Source organism: Saimiri boliviensis, chromosome 2 (genome assembly GCF_048565385.1).
Source record: "Saimiri boliviensis isolate mSaiBol1 chromosome 2, mSaiBol1.pri, whole genome shotgun sequence".
NCBI lineage: Eukaryota > Metazoa > Chordata > Mammalia > Primates > Cebidae > Saimiri > Saimiri boliviensis.
The window spans coordinates 168,248,011-168,265,749 of record NC_133450.1 but is presented as its reverse complement, the minus strand read 5'-3'; the positions used below and the strand labels follow the sequence as shown (position 1 = coordinate 168,265,749).

The 17,739-nt window shown below is 40.2% G+C and overlaps 1 protein-coding gene across 9 annotated transcripts in view; it reads left to right on the top strand.

Annotated features, from left to right (window-relative positions):
• Window positions 1-1,815: 1,815 nt before the first annotated feature.
• FREM1 (FRAS1 related extracellular matrix 1) overlaps window positions 1,816-17,739 on the top strand; it is a 171,709-nt gene continuing 155,785 nt past the window's right edge. For 2 of the 9 annotated variants that reach the window (XM_039475197.2, XM_039475202.2), the window contains exon 1: window positions 1,818-2,628. The gene's annotated coding sequence lies outside the window, so the exon portion shown is untranslated. Of the gene's footprint in view, window positions 2,629-17,739 lie in introns of all 9 variants that reach the window. The other 7 variants (XM_039475201.2, XM_039475200.2, XM_074394856.1 and 4 more) reach the window with 6 other exon arrangements.

Genomic DNA, 17,739 nt, shown 5'->3' with positions numbered 1-17,739 from the left:
TTCACAACCTAGGAAATTTTAAAATTAAGTTTTGAGAATAATATTGTCTATTATGCTGCGTTTCTTAACCATCATTATTATTTTTTATTATACTTTAAGTTCTGGGGTACATGTGCAGAACACACAGGTTTGTTACATAGGTATACATGTGCCATGGTGGTTGCTGCATCCATCACCCCGTCATCTACATTAGGTATTTCTTCTAATGCTATCCCTTCCCTAGCCCTCCACCCACAACAGGCCCCGGTGTATGATGTTCCTCTCCCTGCATCCATGTGTTCTCATTGTTCAACACTCACTTATAAGTGAGAATATGCATTAACTGTCGTTATTAAGGCTTTATTTCTTGCCTTTTCAAGATTAATACATGACTCACACATTGTCACTATGTTTAATAATAACTGTGTTAGTAAATAGCATTTGTTTACTTATAAAGTGATTTAGGTGTTCTGACTTTGAACCATCCTTGCAATCCTGAAAAAAAAAAAATTCTTTGCTATTGGTCATATTATCTTTTAAAACGCAGAGCTGAATTTAATTTGTAAATAAGTTATTTAAGATTTTGCATTTATGTTAAAAGTCAAATTGACCTATAGCCCTCTCATGTCAAGTACAGCACGCTGCTCCTCTGCCCTGCTCAAGGGTGGTTTTATTTCCTAATGTCCTCTAATCATGTTGTCAGCTCCCAAGTCTGAGGTCAACAAGGCTCTTCCTGTAAACCCTCTCATTGGGCTGTGTTTCTGCTCTTTTCTGGTACACAGAGGTGTTTGTATTGCTTTTCTTTATTTAATTGTTTTCATGTTTATCTGTTTTGAGTGTGGTATATATAACCTTTCCTTTCCTGAACTGGTCCTCTTCTCTTGCCCTAGTATTCTTAACTTTTACCCACTTATTCTCAGAGCAAATAAAATGAATCAAGAGATTCTTGAAGATTTGGAGTAAGTATATATGCACCATTCATTGCTAAAGTATCCACAAAGCATGTTTTCAAATTTTTTTCTCCCTTCTTTTGCATTCTTTCCTTCTTTCCTTTTTTCTCTTTTCTTCCTTCCTTCCTCATGTAATTTTATTCTCCTTTTTCATTTTCCTCTCTCTATTCCTTATGGCTTCTAAAGAAAGATATACAGTGTTGTGACCTTGTTAGGGAAACCACAATCCAGGTTGAATTGGATTCACAGTGTCCTGTATTTTTGGCTAAGGTTTAGGACAACCAGACATGTCTCAATATAAACAGTTCCCCCAAAGTGAGAACACTTCAAATTCTCTCTTTATGGTTAATTTAAAAGTTAGGCCAGATGGTATGCCGTTATCTGTTTTTCTTTTCCTGGTGGGGATGAAATACAGGCAAGCATTTTATTAAACAAGACTTTCACCGACCACTGAATACTGACAAGTTAACTGCATGAATCTCTGTTGAGAGAACAGTTCTTGGCCTGTGATATATCTGAATTATTGGGATCGTGAACTATATGCAAACGGATCAGATTAACGGGATTTTTATGGATTTTCAAAAAGAGCCAGAAACACAAAAAGCCTTATAAACGGAAGAACTAAGATGGTACTTAAAAAACAGCACCCTGGGATCTAGTTCTATCCTATCTTTTCCCTTAAATGCCATGACAAAAGTTAAAAGGGGCCAATCCTGCCTCTCTGTCCCTTCTGAATGCCAGGCTCCTAGTCTGAATGTAAATAAAAACCTTTCAAGATGGGAATGTGTTGGAAGAAAAGAAGGGCAGAAAAAAAGTGTGTTGGAAGAGTTTGTGTGAGTATGTACATGGGTGGGTGTGGGCATGTGCGGCCTGTGTGTTTGTGTGTGCTCCTGAGTGTGTGTGGAGCACTCGTGAGAATGCATGCACATGTGTGGGGCATGTCAGTGTGTGTGCATGCATGTGAATGCATTTGCCAGTGTATGTGTCTGTGTGTGGTGACTGTGTATCTTGTGTGTGTGTGTGTGTGTGTGTACCTCTGTGAATGTGTGCATGCTTGTGTGTGTGCCTGTGTGTGTGTGCATGTCTGTATGTGTGTTCATGCCCATGTGTGAATGTGTGTGTGGCTGTGTCTGAGTGTGTGTGTGCCTGTGGGCTGCAGGCGAGAGAGGCTGCTCCGGCTTGGCAAGTGGCAGAGCAGTTAGTACATAACTAGTAGTGAGAAAGGAAGCTGGGAAGAGACTGGGAAGAGGCAACCGACCTCATTAACAAAAGCTCAGTTTTGTCCCTGCGGACCCAGAAAGCCGGTGGCTGTCTGCCGGGGAGGTCGGGCTCCCTGCAAACAGTTGAAGGCATCTTTATCTTGCCCTTCTCAGGGGGAGTCCTGAGGCTTGGCGCTCAGGAAGTTTTCAAAGCTGCAGCAGCTGCGTTGGAGAAGACCAGCAAGAAGAGCAGAGTGTGTATGTGAACTTCAATTCTATATTTTCTGTGGGGTAGGTCAATGGATTTTTAGTACAAAGAAAATTCAAACACAGCTGACCTGAAAGACTGGAATTTCAGCTCTCTTCCTTCCCTGGGTTCTTTTTCCTCCCCCTTCCTCTCAAAGCCCTATAATCCAGATTGCTGGGTCAGTGACTCTTATCCTGCCTGCCGGTTCCAAGAGCTTCTAGCTTTTTTGGCTTGGAAAGGAAAACTACTACCTGTAAGTATCTGCTTTATGTGTTTCTTTTCATTGTGACTGTGAATGTTCTGTTAGCAGAATGCCCCAGAGATTGTTAGTGTGATATCATTAATGCCAAGTAACAATGCAAGACGTCTGCAAGAGGAGGCTTGCAGAAGTTTAATTCTCCTGTTAACTCAGAAGGTAGCAACTTGCAGTGTTAACAAACCAAATGCCAGCCAAAATTGAGGGTTTTTTTTTTTTTAATTACGTGACACAAATTTCTCTCTTCTTAATCCATCTGCAGTGGCATTTGCCAATGAAATAACCACCTTTTAATTGTGTAATTTTTCCATCTGAAATTAGAATGTTTCTTCTCAGCTAAAGGAAATGGCATAGGGAAAAGACACAAAAACGAACGAAATAGATAATGTCCTCATGGTACAGAGAGAAATTTGGATAAGATAATTTCTGGATACCTTTGCTTTAGTTTAGTTACATTTGGAGACTTTTTTTTTTTAAAACATGATTTCTGTTTCTTTGTGGGGAAGAGAGAGTGCTGGGGAGGCAAAGAAATGGCATTGTTCTGAAGTTTTGGACTGATTTTTAGGCTCTTTCTCTGCTCAGTATTGAGATTTGGTCCAGAGACTTTGGTGCTGTTGTAAAGAGTTTCTTTTAATTTTTTTTGGAAATCCAGGAAACAATTTCTGGCTTACAGAAATTGTTTTCAAGGTATATAATTTTAGTTTCTGATTTTTTTTTTCATGACTGCACCCATTCTTGTTACTTGGTGTGCATTACAAAGCTTAAAAAGAGCATTTCAGGGAGCCAATTGGTGTTTATAGACTGGGAATCTTGCTGGAGAGATTAACCTCTTCAGGGCTGCTTCACAGACTAGAGCAAGTATTCGAATGCTTTCCAGGTTTCTGCTCTGGAAAACTGACACCCACTGTTTCTGACTCTAGGTAAAGCTTGAAAAGCAGTACCTCAGCCCCTTGCTTACACTTGCTAAAAATGCCTTTGGTGCAACTCTAGGAAACTTTGCTGTTTCTCTCCATCAGGCATTCTCAAAACTTAATGTGTGTAAGAACCCCCTACTTGCTTAGTGAAAGGCAGGTTCTCAGTCCCCAGCCCCAAATGGTTTTAGACCTGGGGCTAAAACCTTCAGACAAGGTAAGAGGCTGGTGCCAGGAATCTTCTCAGGTGATTCTGAAGCAGGTGGGTCACACTTGGGTAAACATTTCATTGTCCTTGACAATGAAATTCTTGTCATGTACTTGGTTAATATTAAACCTTTTATCTAAATAAGAAACCTGAGTTTGAGCTGTTGTCGAGGATAACTTATGTGCAACATGGTTTTGCATGCTTGGCTGACAAACCAGGGCTTTTTAATCGGCTTTCCACCAATCTCTTCATTTTTGTTTCTTGCTCCCCTTTCATTTCCATGAGGAAGAAAAGGAGTTGGCAAAGGGATCTGACTACTATGTTCCCTGCTTTTACATGTTGGGCTATATGGCCTGATCTGCCCCCTCATGGCTAAGCAATGTTTGTTTTGGAAACTTTAAACCCAGGACTGTTTTTAATTCTTTCCCAGCCTTCTGGGGTTGCTGGGCTGCTGGAGCTGGGCTAGGCTGAGTTGGGGTAAACTGAGCTGGATTTCATGGAGCAGTTCAGGAGTCCCATATTTTGAAAATGACTTTGGATTGGACCATCCCACAGGGAAGAAAAGAAACAGAAAGTGATTCCTCGATGGTGTTAAAATTCTCATTTCACAATATGTGAAAGTCTGAATTCAGCTTCCATCCCCATCCTTGCATTTTTATGGCATTTAATATTTATATTAAAAAGAAAACTGGACATGGCCATCAGAACCCTTTCCTTTCTTCCCTTTCCTCATTCCAGTTATTTAGGTGTGCCAGGCTCAGTGCTAGTTTCTAAGGATTTCAAAATGCCCACTGGGAATGGCACACACAGGGTCCTTGTCCTCATGGTGTTTCAAATCTTAGCTGTTACTAACCAGCCTTGGAAGAGCCATCTAACCCTCAAAGCTTCACTTCCTCATCCCTAAAATGAGTTGAATTAAATGAGGTTTGGCATCTTCCTGGCTCCGATATTCTGACATTGGCGGCCATGACTCAGTCTTCTAAACACAGATATGGGATATGAGAGCTTTTCAGCATTTACTTGGAGAATAGGCCTGAAGAGTTGGCTAATTGCTTTTCTTCAAAACTCTTGAGATATATTTCTTTCTCTCATAAAGAACCATGGCTGCAGGTATGCTGAGTTACACAAGTGTGAGCTTTTCAGGGCGTGTAACCATTCCTTACAATGGGATCCTGTAACTCCCTAGAAAGGCTGTTTTCCTGGGCCAGGTTACACAGAAGGGCAGCCTCTTATCTTGTCTGAATCTAATGTCACTCCTCCTTTGGAGAGCTGGGTGGTCTGAAAAGGGCATGACAGCTTCCACACAGGCACAGCTTGCAACCTGACCCTTTCATTCAAGTGATTCAGCAGCTTTTGTGCTACCTGGTGAGAGGCTTACCCAAGATGTCTTTGAGAGGCTGAGCAAAACAAAACAACAAAAAAACCCAAAACCCAGTCCCTAATGAAATCCTGTCTTAGTATATTTTGTCTGTAATGCAGCTTCTCTCACTGCAGTGACTGGGCACCATTTCAAAGGGTTCTGAAACTTGGTGATCAAGATAAGAAATTATAGCTGTGATCTATGTGCTTTTCGACAACATAACCTTTAGCTGTCTGAAGATAATATGTTTGAGTGGAAAACTATAGACTGGAGGACAGGGATCTTGCAAAATTAGGATATTTTAAAACAAATGTTCTTTGTCTTTCATGGGTAAGTTTTTACAGAAGTCAAAAATAGTTTTTGGTTTCTCCCTTAAACCTGCCTATTTATGGAGTTGATGATATTTGGGGGAAATGTATATTAAAAAATAAGGCCCAAAATGCTCTTTTTGTGCATCATCTGAAGGCTCCTAATACTACATGTCACTTTTCACTCTCAAGTTTATCCTTGAAACTTTCTTATCTTTCTTTTATTTGACCCCATAGAAAGACCTGTTCCCCACTCTCTCCCTGAAACAAAGAACCCTGTCCTGTGTCTATACCTCCCTAGTGACAGAGGACAGATAAATGCCCCGGGAATGACTGAGCCTTGCATCCTTCCTGGGGTGTTCTGCTTCCCTGGAACTCTTCCCTGCTTTCTGTCAAACATTATTAGCTTCTTAGTACTTACAGATGCTCCGTGCACTCTTCTCTTAAAATAAGTAAGCCACAATTTTGTCTGATTAGGTCATACCCACTGCCATGGCATCTTCATTCTAAGGCCTACATTTCTTGTTAGCACAAAAGTTATTTGGTAAATTACAAACTCAAACCACAGTAAAGTTAGGAAGGTTTCAGAAAGGATAGATACCGCAGAGGAAAACTCATCCAAATTTTTAAAATTTGTCAGGCGTTTCCTATCAAATCTCATTCACAGTACAGGTTTTTGTTTTGTTTTGTTTTGTTTTGTTTTTTGTTTTTTTTTGGTAAAAGTGATCCTGCACCTTAGAAAGACAGCAGAGCAACAACACAACAGCCATACTTTAATTCTGTGTTACATAAATATTCCTTTTTATTATCACATGGTAGGATCGTTGTATTTTATCCAATAAGCCTTAGTGATTGTTTTAAAACCAAAAGGTAGTATTGATAAAAGAGCTCGAATGTTAAATCAGAGAGGTGCAGTAGGAAAAAATCATGGCCTTTGAAAACATTTCATCTGGGTTCTGATCCTGGGCTACAATGTTCTTTGGTTCTGTAGTGTTGGCCAGGTTACTCAGCTGGTTTCCTCAGGGGTAAAATGAGGGCATTGATATTTACCTCACCAGATGTTTATATATGGAACATGACGTACAAGTGTTTAATAAACATTTCTTCTTTGGAAGATGGCTAATACAGGTGTAATGGCTGAAAAGAAAACAAACACCTGGCAAGTAACTTAATTTATAGATGAACAGAAAAGAGAAACAGGAAATAAAGTTATATTCCAGATTCCACTGTCTGGGCAAAACAAAGCTCAACCTACCACCCCCTGGCCTTTCTCTGATACTCTGATGAGCAGCCCAGTTCTCACTTGTTTCTTCTTCTTCTTTTTTTTAAATGGAGCCTCACACTATCAACAATGCTGGAGTGCAGTGGCGTGACCTCGGCTTACTGCAACCTCTGCCTCCTGGGTTCAAGCTATTCTCCTGCCTCAGCCTCCTGAGTAGCTGAGACTACGGACACGCACCACCAAACCTGCCTAATTTTTTTTGTATTTTTAGTAGAGACAGGGTTTCACCGTGTTGGCTAGGCTGCTCTCAAACTCCTGACTTCAGGTGATCTGCCCGCCTTGGCCTCCCAAAGTGCTGGGATTACAGGCATGAGCCACCGCTCTCAGCCCTCACTTGATTCTTATAAATGAAAAGCCTGAATCAGATCCGTGAGCTTACAGATTATGAAATTGGTTGGTATGGAGAGATCAAGGGCAATGTGAAAATCATATTGTCTTCATTTTTTTCTGATCCTCCTTATATAGGTGTTTCATAAGGAGAGGCATCATTTTGTTTTTCTCAAGATTTTGCTCCATTGTGACAAGGGGCCCCTCAGGGGTAATGTTTATTTGAGAACTCGAATCTCTGGGATTGCACCATAGTGAGCCTGTGAACCATCACCAAAGGAAGGAGGTATTCATTCAAACACGTGGAGGAGTGTGTTCTCTCTCTCTCTCATCATTTAAAAAAATAGATCTGGTGTTTGCATTTACTCAGTCACTCGACTGATATTTATTGACCTTCTCTGTGAAAAGTTCAATGATCAGCACTAGAGAAACTTGGGTGAACAGAACAATTTTGGTTTTTATCTTCAAGGAATTTATAGATCAGGAGAAACGGCAGACTTATTTTATTTTATTTTATTTTTAAACAAAGTGCTTGTAGATGTGCAACAAAGTGCAGTTGAGGATTCTGTGTGAACAGATAAAACTGGTTTGGGAGGTCAAGACCTGAAGGATGGGTAGAATTTAGCCAGGCAAATGTGATGGTTGATGGCAGTGAGGAAGGGCATTCATGGCAGATGGAATAGCATGGACAAACCTGCAAAGGCTTGGAAGCTGGGGTTGGCAATGTGGTGAGTTTAAGGATGGGAAGAAGTCCAGTTTGATTGGCATGTCAATGGCAAGGAGGAGAGTCATGCACAAAGAGGTTGAAGAGGACAATCAGATGCAGTTAAAAGCGACCCCAGAAAGGACCTAATCCATACTCTGTCCCTGAAGCAAAGAACCCTGTTTTGTATCTATACCTCAGCTCTTGCCATTATTTGACAACACTGAGGGAAAGTCTTTTCTGAAAGTTAAGTTGAGACTTTCACACATTCTCCCTGGTTCTGCACCCTGGAACCATCAAATAACTCCTCTTCAAATATCTGAACACAGACTATTTTGAAAAATAGAGTGCTGCCAAAGCAGATCCGCTCTTTCTCATACATATGCACTTGATTTGGGGACATGCAGAGTTACACAGTTTGCTTGTTGGAAGCTAACTCATGGGCTCAGTACATCATTCCAGGCACTGATAATCAAGGCTGTGGATCTTGATTGTGTACTCAGTGATAATTGTGCTCTCTGTGAATTTGATAAAGCTTGTCTTCTATATCTTTCTTTAAAGATTTAGAAAAATGTTTAATCAGAGAGATCCAAAAACGAGCTATAAGGCACAACTCTAAATGTTTCTAATGAAAAAATGATGTCCCTAACCTCTCTTTTGTTTCCTTTTAAGGAGAAGACTAGTCACTAGTTTCTATAACCCAGAATCACAGAAATATCTAAGTTTTAATATAAAGAGCTCAAAGATATCAGTGTGTGTTGGTATTCTTGTTTTTTATGAGACTGCTTAAGGCACAATAATTACTGATTTCATTTATTGATACATTAGTTGAACTCATCCACATGCAGCAGACAGCGTTGTCCTTCTGCCTTCAGAACACATAGGCAAATAGGTGCGCCACCAGGTAGGATGTGATAACTGCCCTATGATGGGTTTCAATAAAATAGAATTCTTCTGCAATCAGAGGAAAGAAATCTTTCCAGATGGAATGAGGAGGTCTTAGGGCACCCTGGATGAGGTTTTTTTCTTTTTTAAGGGGTTAGAGGTTCATAAATGGGAAGGATCTTATTAAGGATGGAATCAAAGACATTTCAGGTAATATAAAATAGCCCCTTTTCACATGAATCCATTGTTGTTTAATGTGCTATGATATAATGACCCACTTTCCCCCAGCAATCAAGCCATCAACCATCCATTTCAAATCACAGATGCAATTACCTTTTGCTTTCTTCATCAGCAATTCTTGATACTTTTCTTTCCTTTTAATATTTTCTTCATCTTAAGAAGATCAGACTCCTGCTGACCACGTGTCATGGCTCAGTAACTTTGGTGCCATCAATGACTGTGGCCTCTGCTACCTACTTTCACATCTGAGTGAGACCACACAGCATTTTATAAAAATGACTGTACTTAAACTTTGAAAAATAGTCTATGTCTCAAGCCCTTAAAAATTTTGGAACAATAAAAAAAAGCTGCTGCTGGAGTTACTGATTGGTGATTAAAAGATCACTCAAGGGTGATTTGTCAGTGAGAGAAGAATAGGAGTTAAATGGCCATTTGATTACATTAAATATTACCCAAAAAGTTTAACACTGCATTTTATATCCTATTCATAATCTTGTTTACCATGTAGCCATGTTAAGATTTCCTCCTGGTATCAGTAAACTGATCTTCCAAATTCTTAAGACATTACTATAGCAAAAGGAAATAGAATAAAATATGTAGCCACGTAAAACCACATTTAAAAAATCAGTTTATAATATACACTGGACTTAGATTTTGGCAGCAGGATGGAGTGATGAAGAAAATTCCTCAGACAGAACTAAAGGACTAGCTTTACACTTTCATAGAATCTTTCAAAAACCCCAGATGGAACCCATTTTGTCTTTCTCATTTGTCCGTAAAGCTTCTGTAGTGCTGATTTGACTGTTCAAGCTAAGAGGTGGCAGTGTGCTGGGTGTGGGTGTACCATTTAGCATTCAAGAATCTATGTTGCCTCACCATCACTCATGGATTGTTGCTGAATTGTGTTCCTGGAAACTACTGGTCTTCTTTTACCCCAGTAGAAACATTTCCTGATACGTGGCTTTGTAAGTTGTTTTGATGCCAGTCCCCTGATAGCTCAAGGAAATTACAGGCTATGGGATTCATTGGTAGGAAGACTCTGGGGTCCTTACATATCCTTTCCCCCACTTTAGGTTTTTCCTCTGTTAAGAATGGCAAATGATATCAACCACATGAGCTAATGGAGATACAGTCAGAGATCATATAGCGTTTCGAGACAGGCTTGAACATTCACAATGCTCATAGGCATCGAGTCTGAATTGTTAGCTCTGTGGCCAGAGAGATCTGAAATTAAGACTTAAAAAGCTAAGACTTGTTCAGGAGTGAAGGAAGCTGAAATTCTTTATTAATTAACAATAGCCAGCTGTGGTGGCTCATGTCTGCAATCCCAGCAGTTTGGGAGGACAAAGGAGGGAGACAGTTTGAGCCCAGGAGTTTGAGACCAGCCTGAGAAACATAGAGAGATCAGATCTCTAAAACAAACAGACAAAAAAATGCCAGGCATGGTGACAGGTGCCTGTCGTCTCAGTTACTCAGGAGACTGAGGTGGGAGGATCACTGGAGCCCCAGTGGTCAAGGCTGCAGTGATCTGTGATCAAGTCACTACATTCCAGCCTGTGCTACAGAGTGAGACTCCATCTCTTTAAAAATATATATATAAAAACTATCTTCACAACCCTGTGAAGTCGATATTATGAATCCCCACTGTACAGATGATGAATTCAAGGCTGAGAAATTTTTAACAAATTTAATTATATTGTAGATTGAGTTTCTTTCTGCAGACACTAAAGTGTTCACAAAGTGAGTAAAGGACTTACCTTTAGTTCAGATGATTAAATGAAGTCTTCCTACAATGAGATGTGCGAACTAAAGATGACCTTTGTTATGCATTATCATTACTGTCTCTTTATCTAAAAAATCCATTTAATTTTTTAAAAAGGAGTCGATTCCTTTTTCCCTTCAAAAAAATTGATTTTTATTTTTTGTTATTGAGTAGAAAAGGCCAGATTGTTTATCCCATGGAGAAAGCTGGAGACAGTAATACAGGCTCAAATGAACAGAACTGAGGTCCATGAACATGTTGAAGAGTGTTATAAGCCGTATGGGATAAGGGCCATTGTTTCATTGAAATTTTAACAAGAAGTAATTGACACATTAGGAACACAGAGGGGAATTACACTTACAGAATGATGTGAGAGACTTAATTTACAGACCAGAATGTTTAAATTTTTCTTCTTTACAGCAGATAATTAAGCAGATACCCTCAAATCTCCTTCTAATCTGCTCAATAATGATTTTGCGCTTTATGATTTTAGAGAGCTCTATTACATACTGCCTAAACTTAAATACCCATTTCTACCTTGTCTTAAAATATCATACTATAAAGAAGTGTGAAAAACATTAGCCTTGTGAATAATACAATTTATTAATATAATATATAGACTTATCTTTGCCTTTAAAGATTCATAGCAAGGAACCAAGTGGAAATGCAACAGAAAATAGTGATAGCACAAAATTTTACTAGTTAAACTTTATGTTAATTTCTTTCATTTTAGGTTTTGCTTCCTTTCTGACAATATTGCTAATTTAGCAAAGATTTCTGTCAACACAGGAAAAAACTAAAGTTGGGGAAGGCATATGCAAGGACCCCAGTGTCCTCCCACCAACGAATCCCATAGCCTGTGATTTCCATGCACTTTAGGGAGACTGGCACCAAAGCAACTTATAAAGCCACAGATCAGGAAATGTCTCCATGCCACTGACTTGTGTACTTACATCTCACACATGGGACTGGTGTTCCAGGGATGGCTATCCCAGCTAGGCTGCCAGTGAAAAGTTGCCTTGTGTCAGCCTCTCTCCATCTTATCCTATCTTCCCCTCCTCTTCCCAGCCTTCCCCCTACCAACCACCTCCACACTGGGTCTTCCTTTTAGGCTCTTTCTAGTGCTGTTCTTGGAGGTGGCATCGCTAGCTCTAGTCCTACCGCTACACTCTGCCCTAAGAGACTTACTGAGTCTGATGGTTTCTTAGCTATGCCAAAGATCCTAATCAGGCTCCTTTTACCTGTTGTCATACTTAGAGAAGAATAAAATAAAATGCAGTTGTTAATGCAGTTAACATTTTCAGCAGTAGTTCTCCATCCTAGTTGCTCATTAGAATCACCTGGAATACTTTTAAATTCAGATGTCTGGGCCCCGTCAGACAAATTAAATCAGAAACTCTGGGAGTGGTGATTGGGTGATGGTAATATGAAGCTAAAGAGGGGGCCCGTTAGTGTAGGGGTGCAGTAGAGGCAACTCCTTTATCTTGGTGTGTTTCCCATTCTCATTAATAGCGCAGACCCAGTCATCCCTTATAAGAATGGTTTGCTTCCTTCTAGGACAGAGGAGTAGGTCTGAAGCCGTGAGCATGAAGCTTATTTGCAGCCAGTACTTTTTCCCAGGCCCTGGGAATCAGGCCCCACATCACACAACTCCAGCAACACTGTTCACATTGCGGTCTGTGTAAACAGGCTAAGTGGTGCCCTGGAATTTGGTGTGCTGAACTGAGCAAAACAAATAAAGGAGTCTCTTCACCTTTGGCCAACACCGTGAAGGACAGATAAGTTAGTACGTTTTTCCACAGAAATATCTTCCACCATGAGGAGTTTCTGCGGTGCTCCAGGAACATCACAGTTTGAACTGTACTTGCCAGCCTGTCTGGACATTGCACCTACAGTAAATATGTTTCCACTTCTAGACAAATTTCTTGCCCAATATTTTGAATGTAGCCTATTTGTGTCTTGGAGACTCTAAGAAGGTGTTTTAGCTAAGAGTGCTTGTGTGTTCCATATTGGTTTCATTTTAAAAATGTTTCTCTGACTTACCAGTGTTTGCAATTCTTATATGGTATAATTTTCTGCATTGCTGTATCTTTCGGCACATTTTTTCCCCAACAAATGAGACATCTAATCAGACATTCAGATACTTTATTTGCAGCCTGTGATGTTTATGGAGATTTTGTTTTTGAACCAGTACTTGAAGTACTTTTAATCCTACTGCCTGAGAATGCCCTCCCAACCACATTCTCTACAGCCCACCCCAAAGTCTGCCAAAGTAAGCAGATCAGGTTTCACTTTTCTCAATGCCATTAAGTTCTGTGAGCAACACTGCATCAGAGACTCCTGCATGTGCCGCAAAATGGACACTGGCATGGGTGTGCAGTCACACGTGGTGTCTCACTGTGGGGGCATGGCCTGTGAGCCACTGGGGTGGTGCTTGAGTAGCTGGGGGTCAGGAGATCCCCAGAAGAGACAGTCCCCAAAAGCCAATTAGTGTGATGAGCAAGAACTCACTGTGATTTGGCTTGTCCCTTTTCTGTTACTGATGGTCCTGCACTACTCTAGAGAAAATTATCTAGCTGTGTGCGGGTGTCACGGGAGAGTCAATTCAACCTGAATGATGAGGCATGTCAAAAGATGGCCAATTCAGAACTTTTTATCTATTAGTAGACTTTAATTATTGAAAAGTTTTAGGTTTATAGAAAAATTCAGCAGAAAGTTCAGAGTTCCTATATACCTTCTCACCTCCCAACTCCTAGTTTTCACTATTATTAATGTCTTGCATTAGTGTGGTGCATTTGTTACAATAAATGACCAACTATTATTAGCTAAAGCCTATATTTTACAATAGGGTTCACTTTTTGTGTTGTGCATTATATGTATTTTATTTTTGAGATGGAGTCTCACTCTGTTGCCCAGGCTGGAGTGCAGTGGCATGATCTTGGCTCACTGCAACCTCTGCCTCTTGGGTCTAAGTGATTCTCCTGCTTCAGCCTCCCAAGTAGTTGGGATTACAGGTGCCCACCACCGTGCCTGGCTAATTTTTGTATTTTTAGTAGTGATGGGGTTTCGCCATGTTGGCCAGACTGGTCTTAAACTCTTGACCTCAAGTGATCTGCCTGCCTCAGCCTCCCAAAGTGCCAGGATTACAGGTGTGAGCCACCACACCTGGTTGCATTCTATGGGTTTAGACAAATGTTTAATGATATGTATCCACCATCACAGCGGTAGTTTTAAAATCAATTTTAGAAAATTTTTTCTTCAATAGGCCTGGGATAGAAAGGGGCAGGAAGGGAACTAACTTTGGCTGAGCCTTGCTATATGTGTGTGCTGGCAACTTTGATTTACATTGACAGATAGTGTCACATTTAACTAGTGTAATAACCCTGAAAGGTATCAGTTATTGTCTTCATTTTATAGATGAGGAAACAAACAGAGCCCAAGGAAGAATAAGAACCTTGCTCAAAGAAATGTTGGAACCAAGATCGGTGCACAGGTCTGGTAGAGCTGATTAATAGGGTAGCCTCTGATTTTCTTTCACTTCCTCTCCAATCCTGCATCAAAGAATTAAACTCTCTCATCCCCCTTTTGTAGTGCCACTGAATCATAAAATCATGTACAAAGTTATTTGTAAGAAAGAAAAATTAAAAAAATTGAAGTGTGTGTAAGTTATGGTTGAAGACATCAAAATTGTGCTAAGATCCTCAACAGGGAAGAACATAAAGACTCTCATTAGACTCCTTGGCCAGGCTTGATGGCTCACACCTGTAATCTCAGCACTTTGGGAGGCCAAGGTAGAAGGATCACTTAAGGCCAGGAGTTTGAGACCAGCCTGGGCAACATAGTGAGACTCTATTTCTACAAAATTTTTTTTTTTAAATTAGCCAGGCATGGTGGCAAGTGCCTGTAGTCCTAGCTACTCAGGAGGCTGAGGTGGGAGGATTGCTTATGACCAGGAGTTTGAGGTGGCAGTGAGCCATGATCAAGTAACTGTACTCTAGCCTGGGCAAAAGAGTGAGACTCTGTCTCTTTAAAAAAAAAAAAAAAAATCTAATTAGAGTTCTGTTAAGCCTCTTAGTTGGTTTTAAGTGTTGCTTTTTTTTTTTTTCTTTACATTCCTCACTCTACTTGCATCAATGGGTAAAGCCACAACAGATTGTCTAACCTTTGACTAGTCACTTAGCCTCTTTGGGACCCCGTTTCCTCATCTTGGTCACCCTATGCTAGAGCAATAAACATGGTTTCAGTCACCTGGGCTGTCTAAGCTGTGTGCTGGGAGTGAAATACCAGGTACTCTAGTTATGAGAAGACAAATTATTTATTCCCTTAACTGCAGTATGGGAATAATAATAGGATTGGCTTCACACATTGTAGTGAAAGTACGTTAATACATGCTTATTATTGTTATTATATGTAAATTTGGGGGAGCTTCTTCTAACTCTAGAATTCTATGATTTTTCATATACTGTAACTTAGGCTCCAACAAACAACATTGCACTTTTTATCATTTACCATAAAATTTCTTAAGTCATTAAAAGCAGATCTTTACATCAGACTTCTTTACAAAAATATTCATTGTGGTTGATCCCTTTTCTACTACAGACATCTGTGAGTTTGGGTTTTATCATGAGCAAGGTATCCAAGTGAGATGAAGATGATCAAGGTTACATCACAACTTCAGGAGCAATGCTTAATAGTTTTCTGAATGTCTCAGAAACCCTTTTCATAATGAAGTGTTTCACCCTGAGTAGTGGACGTTTCTTTAAGTGTACACTGGTGAGTTTGATGGAATCATGAGAGCATTTTGCTCCTATGCTATCACAGCAAATACCATTTTGTGTTTTGTTTTGTTTTTTTAAGTGAAAGCAAATTTGTAAAAAAAAAAAAAAAAAAAAAAGAGAGAAAGAAAAGAATGGCTACTCCATAGACAGAGCAGAACTGAGAGCTGCTGGTTGCCCATTTTTATGGTTATTTCTTAATTATATGCTAACCAAAGGCTGGATTGTTAATGTCTCTCTTTCGTAGATCATTGTCATTGTAAACAGTCATGGTGCTGGTAGGAGTGGGAGTAGCAGTGAGGATGATCAGAGGTCATTTTTACCACCATCTTAGTTTTGGTGGGATTTGCCCAACATCTTTACTGCAAACTGTTTCATCAGCAAGGTCTCTATTGTATCTTGGGCTGACCTCCTTTCTCATCCCATGACTAAGAATGCCTAATTGTCTAGGAATGCAGCCCAGTAGGTTTCACACTCACTTTCCCCAGCTCTTATTCAAGATGGAGTTTGTCTGGTTCAAATGCCTCTGATGTTTTCCCCCTCCCTTTTATAAGAGAACCCTTAATCCTAAGAGTTGTGGAGGGACAGATCTATATTCTGTAACTTCTTCAGGCTGTATCGGCGTGATGATATTCCTGCCTAACTAGTAGAATCGCTTGTATTTGGGGTAGAGAGGAGCTCAGTTAGGAAGTGTCAGTATGTCGAGGGCCACTCATAACTCCTGAGTTCCAACAGAAGGTGATATCTAGAAGATTAACACATGTTTAAGAAAATGTTGAATAGGCTTATTCTGCATTCCTACACAGAGTACAACAGCAATATATTCCACAACAGTAAAGCAAAATAAGTAAAATCAAGCCAAGTAAACTAAATTAGAAGACTTTTCATGAGCTGGACAACTGTTGGAACCAAGCTAATAAGGGGTTGCTAGCTGATTCCAATACATGCCAAAAATTAGAATATTGATCAGATTTTTTTTTTTGAGACAGAGTCTCGCTCTGTTTCCAGGTGCCAGCAAGCTGGAGTACAGTGGTGGGACCTCCTCTCACTGCAACTTCTGCCTCCCTGGTTCAAGCAATTCTCCTGCCTCAGCCTCCCAAGTAGCTGGGACTACAGGCGCATGCCACCACGCCCAGCTGATTTTTGTATTTTTTAGTAGAGATAGGGTTTCACTATATTGGCCAGGATGGTCTTGATCTCTTGACCTCATGATCTGTCCACCCTGGCCTCCCAAAGTGCTGGAATTACAGGTGTGAGCCACCACTTCTGGCCAGATTTTTTTTTTTTTTTTTTTTTTTTTGAGATGTGGTCTTGCTCTGTCACCCAGGCTGGAGTGCAATGGCGCGATCTTGGGTCACTGGAACCCCACCTGGGTTCAGGTGATTCTCCTGCCTCAGCCTCCCGAGAAGCTGAGACTACAGGTGTATGCCACCATGCCTGGCTAACTTTTTTTTTGTTTTTGTATTTTTAGTAGAGATGGGGTTTCACAGCGTCACCCAGGATGGTCTCAATCTCCTAACCTTGTGATCCACCCACCTCAGGCTCCCAAAGTGCTGTGATTATAGGTGTGAGCCACTGCACCCAGCTGATCCCGATTTTTACATTATCCATCCTTCTTGTTTCTTCTGAGCAGCAACCAGAGAGCACTGGTTGGTTCACAGGAATAAGCAGTCAGTGTAAATTGCAGGAAAAAAACCCTCAAAAACAACTGATGAGGCTAGAATGTAATAACAGGTGTACCATAGTTTTTGAAATATAATTTCTCTCTCTAGTTTCCTGTTTTTACTAAAGACAAATCAAGAATTATTTTTCACATAGGCTTTTAAAATTGACTTTGATGGAACTCTGTTCCATAAGGAATCCCAAATAAGACTTTTTAAAAGCTGAGACTGGTCATGGGTTTGTACCCTCAAATTCCTATGAGTTGGGTAAATTCTCCTCCTCCTGAGGTTCTAAGACAACTTGGAGCTCCTGGGCCTGTCAGAAAGTGACGTTCTTTACTAACCACCAGGTCAGGAACCCTGTATAGAAACTGTGTAGAAAAGGTATGAGGACAGTTTTCCTAGAGGGCTTTTATTGGCTTTTCAAAGTTTGACTCATTAAAGGAAAGCACACCATTCCAGTCAAAGCCTTGGTAAAATAACCAATTTCTTCAACTGTGTCCTGTTAGAAAAGAAACATTCTTATTGCACTTATGCAAATAACTGTATTGCCATAAGTTAAGACTACTTAAAACTAGTTTCCAAATTCTGGCAAAATCAGGTAGAGAGAAACAAATATGTTTCAAATTTTGTTCGTAGGAGTATACTTTACTCAATTATTAAAAGCTATAAATAGCTCAAAAGAA